This window comes from Bos indicus x Bos taurus, chromosome 16, assembly GCF_003369695.1.
Source record: "Bos indicus x Bos taurus breed Angus x Brahman F1 hybrid chromosome 16, Bos_hybrid_MaternalHap_v2.0, whole genome shotgun sequence".
NCBI classification, from domain to species: domain Eukaryota; kingdom Metazoa; phylum Chordata; class Mammalia; order Artiodactyla; family Bovidae; genus Bos; species Bos indicus x Bos taurus.
This window is the reverse complement of record NC_040091.1, coordinates 53999731-54004752: the sequence shown is the minus strand read 5'-3', so window position 1 is coordinate 54004752 and position 5022 is coordinate 53999731. Positions and strand designations below refer to the sequence as shown.

Sequence of the window (5022 nt, the reverse complement as noted above, 5' to 3'; positions counted from 1 at the left end):
CATCTTCATTCCTGTCTGTCTCCCTCACTAAGGACCCTGTGAACACATCAGGCCCATTGGATAATCAGCTTCATCCCCACATCTCAAAATCCTTCATCACAACTGCCAAGTTCCTCTTGAATATAAACAGTTTTATTCACATAGTCCAGGGATGAGGATGTGGTCATTCTAGGGGTGGGCATTTTTTCATCTGCAGCCTGGACACCAGGCAGGAGTTCTCTGGGCTCAGTACATGTTTCATTCCTTAGACCACAATTCATGTAGCTAGTCCTTTCCAGGCATTTGAGAAAGTGGAGGGAAAATGGTTGGGGATGGAGGTGGGACTGAGTGTATTCCAGAGTCTATGGCTGCCCACATGTGATCAGCGTTCCATGACCTTACACACACACACACACACACACACGCACACTCTGAAAAATGGCTGTTAACACTGCAGTGACCAGAAGTACTTGAGCTGGATTACTGAGCATTCAAGAGTCAGACTAAAACAGTGCTATCAGATTAACAGTTAGGCTCACCCACCTATAGCAGTGGTCTGTTTGGTGAAGGATTTCCTGACCTTCTCTGATGGAGTGTAAAGAAGGGCGGAATTGAGCCAGAGAAGATCTTTTTCCTACATCCTTGCTTTACCTGGACTCTCAAAAAAAGAAGCCTCAACATCTCTGGCAGATGTGGTGGAGGTTGGAGGAGCTACTTCCTAAAATGCCATTGTTGGTCCCGCCCTCTGAGTTTCTGGATCAACAGGTCTGCAGAGGGGAAAGAAATCACTTTTAGAACAAGTTCTCAAGCGATACTGATGCTGCTGGTTGGGGGACCAGACATTGGGAACTACTGTAGAAGATGGAACTACTCCATTTTTATTTTATCTGGGCAGTTTCTGGAATAACAGTTTCTTCAGAGAAAACAGCAAGGAAAACATCTGAACCTCATGCTCTTCCATGTTTCCTCGAATAAGACAGGAGCCTATGACTCCAGTATTTTATTAGAAAGCTCAGAAGGGGCACCACACTGTTGGGCACTGGGACAGAGCACTGACAAGCAGAACTTCCATTTCCACCACTTGCAGGCTGTGTGCCTTGGAGGAAGTCACTACCCTTCTCTGAATCTATCTCTCCTGTACTGAATGGGTACCATATGATCTCTAACTCAGATAAAACCACTGGGCCCAGAGCTTGATGCAGAATAAACCCTCCATAAACATCAGGGCTATTGTTTGACACTGGAAGACCACAGGCCTTTGCAACAACCAAGGCCACTGCGACAACCAGAATCTGAGGCAGAGACCCACGTGCTAGCCAATTCCTCTGCCAAGATGCGATGCTTTGACTGTGGAAGCCAGCATCTTAAAAGAAAACCCTGGGTGCACCCCACGACCCACTTTCTACAGTTTAGCCTACTGGCTGGGACAAGCCTGCCCTCTGGCGGCGAACTTGACAATTACTTACAGTTGGTTATGGCTTCAGGGTGGAGAAGGCAATGGCACCCTACTCCAGTACCCTTGCCTGGAAAATCCCACAGACGGAGGATCCTGGTAGGCTGCCATCCAAGAGGTCACTGAGAGTCGAACACAACTGAGCGACTTCACTTTGACTTTTCACTTTCATGCATTGGAGAAGGAAATGGCAACCTACTCCAGTATTCTTGCCTAGAGAATCCCAGGGACGGGGGAGCCTGGGGGGCTGCTGTCTATGGGGTCGCACAGAGTCGGACACGACTGAAGTGACTTAGCAGTAGCAGTAACAGTATGGCTTCAGGGTCAGGGTTTCTCTGTGCTGTGCTGTCACTTCAGTCATGTCTGACTCTTTTCGACCCTATGGATGTAGCCCACCAGGCTCCTCTGTCCATGGGGTTCTCCAGTCAAGGATCCTGGAGTAGGTTACCATGCCCTCCACCAAGAGATCTTTGTGACCCAGGAATCGAACCCTCGTCTCTTATGTCTCCTGTATTGGCAGGCAAGATTTTTATAGTGAAAAAGTTGGCTTAAAACTCAATATTCAGAAAACTAAGATCATGGCATCAGGTCCCATCACTTCATGGCAAAAGGATGGGGAAACAGTGAGAGACTTAATTTTGGGGGGCTCCAAAATCACTGCAGATGGTGACTGCAGTCATGAAATTAAAAGACAGTTGCTCCTTGGAAGAAAAGTTATAGCCCACCTAGACAGCATATTAAAAAGCAGAGACATTACTTTTTTTTTTTTTTTATGTAGAAAAGCAATTTATTCCATTATAAGCACTTAACACAGTTAGTCAAGGAGAGTAACAGGCCTGCTGGTGAAACAGGTCACCCAAAATAGAGATGGTATCAAACTAGTGGTCAAGGACTAACTCCTTAAAAAAAAAAAAAGCAACTCTTATCCAGGATTAATTTAATTTTAAAAACAAATACAAGCTATTGGTTCACTCTTCTCAACTTAACTGGACAGTCTACCTGTGGTATAACTGTCAGGTAAAAACATACATCTTTACAACTTGGTGGTCCCAAGTTTTTTTTAAAAAACCATTTCACAGAAAGGAAAGAAATAATATGAAAACAGCTCAAGAAATACACTAACAAGCAAAAATATATGGGGAAGGAGGAACACATTGTTTTGACTTAACTGAAGAAACTGAGAGGAGACTGGTCTATGTAAGGAAATGTGCATCCTGGAAAGTTCAGCGTGTAGGAATTTGTATGACTTGAATCTCCCCTATTTCCTGAATAAAAACAACATCTTGTAGTATTTATACTTCATGGCTCAGACACCTACCTCACTTATCTCTATTTCTTACTCACTCTAGCCTTTACTTAAATGAGTCTGAAAAACTTGGGGATATAACATAAGAAGAAAAATAACCACACACAATATTCCCCTTTTTGTGGCTACTTTTAGACCTCTGTTACTAGAAAATTCCTAAAGAAAATTTAAATATAAGTCTGTGGCTTTGCTGAATCAAGAAGCCCCCAGTTAATATTTAGAAAACACCTTCTGTTCGGACTAATAACATTGTTGATAGAACTTATTATAGAGGGATAACCAAACAAAGTCTGTGTCTCAAAACCAGTGTTAAATCAATCTCAGAGTTGAGAGAAAGAAAACGGGAGTTTAAAAATCACAAGTGCAGACATGATCTAAGATCCTTGTCCTTCTGGATCCACGCTTCCTTCAGGGTCTTCATCATTATAAATGTTCTCAGCCATTTGCCACACTTGCATGATATTGTCTTCTGATACAGAACAAATCACCCAAGGTTCGTTGGGATTCCAGGAGAAATCAGATATCTTGGCAGTGTGACCACCATGAATAAACAACAACTCTGGTGGCCCATCTTCTGCATCTTCTGGGGATTGTTCCTCTCCAATTTTACTTAAATCCCAGACATTCAGTCTACGATCAGTACCACTGGAAGCCAAAATAGTCTCATTGTGAAGCGACCACTGAACCTGGAATATTTCATCCTTATGTGATTCAAAGGAATGCAACTTAAGTTTCAGATTTCTCAGATCCCACAGGGCAACAGTCTTGTCAGCTGATCCTGTGGCAAGAATGAACTCACTATAAGGATTGAAAGAAAGGCAGTTCACTTCAGCAGTGTGAGCATCAACTGAGTGGCTTGGTTTGGAAGTATTGTTTGAACGAGTATCCCAGATCATGAGTTTCTGATCATCAGCAACCGACCCAAAGAGGGACTCATGGAGCAGATGCCAGGAGACATCCTCCACTACTGCCGTGTGCCCTGTGAAGATGGTCTTCGCATCCACAACTTTCCCTTCCTTTGGAACAGCACTTATGTCCCACAGGCAGATGGTGTGGTCATCTGAAGCACTCAGTAAGTTCCCACTGAGATTTGGGTTCCAAGAAAGCCCATAGCCTTCCTTCTGATGTCCACGGAGACGCAAGTCTGGGTTGCACTCTCCAGAAGGGTCTGGTTTAGAAGGATGTTTTGTATAGTCAAAAACAAGAACATCACTGGATGGAGTCTTTGTTGCAATGATGCAAGGGTTCTGGGGCATATAGCGTGCCCTGTTTACCTCTCCTTCATGGTTGATATTGATTTCTATTTCAATTTTTCCACTAACCGAGCCAAAACCTCCAAATTCTCCTTTTTCACTGTCGTAGTGTGAAGCATCAAACTGAGCGTCATCATTAGGGAGCTACACGCTGGCTATCACAAGGTGGTTTTGCTCATCTGATGTGTGTGTCCCCAGGACAAGTCGATGAGTACTGAAATCTTTCCCTTCTGGTCTGGTTACATCTGGAAGCCACTGTGCAGTTAGGCTAGGTCACTCCAGAGCATGGGTCATCACCAAATCGTAAAGAAAAGGGGTGTTCTTTTTCCATATTTTGTATTCTTCATTGATCACACGTTCCTCTACTGCGTCATCAAAGGCTGCTTCCTTGTCGGCCATGGCAGGTAGGCAAGCCGGCGGGGATCCTGGGGTTGAGCGTTCAGCAGAGACATTACTTTGCCAACAAAGGTCCGTCTAGTCAAAGCTATGGTTTTTCCAGTAGTCAAGTAAGGGTGTGAGAGTTAGACTATAAAGAAAGCTGAGCACCGAAGGATTGATACTTTTGAACTGTAGTGTTGGAGAAGATTCTTGAGAGTCACTTGGACAGCAAGGAGATCCGACCAGTTCATCCTGAAGGAAATCAGTCCTGAATATTCATTTGAAGGACTGATGCTGAAGCTGAAACTACATTACTTTGGCTACCTGATGTAAAGAACTGACTCACTGGGAAAGATCCTGATGCTGGGAAAGATTGAAGGTGGGAGGAGCAGGGGATGACAGAGGATGAGATGGTTGGATGGCATCACCGACTCAATGGACATGAGTTTGAGAAAGTTCTGGGAGTTGGTGATGGACAGGGAAGCCTGGTATGCTGCAGTCCATGGGATTGCAAAGAGTCTGAAATGACTGAGCAACGGAACTGAACTGAAGCTATGGGAAGTTCTTAGGGTATGCAATTTTTCAGAACAATGAAGGCCAGCTGAACAGGTGAAGGCAGCTTACAAGAAGATGGTTTTAAACAAGTTGTTCCC

The 5022-nt window shown here is 44.2% G+C and overlaps 1 pseudogene across 1 annotated transcript; it reads right to left on the bottom strand.

Moving 5' to 3' along the window:
• Positions 1–2205: 2205 nt before the first annotated feature.
• Positions 2206–4405, bottom strand: LOC113906758 (annotated as a pseudogene). Its single transcript, XR_003514970.1, has one exon. The product of XR_003514970.1 is annotated as a histone-binding protein RBBP4 pseudogene (transcript).
• Between the last annotated feature and the right edge of the window lie 617 nt (positions 4406–5022).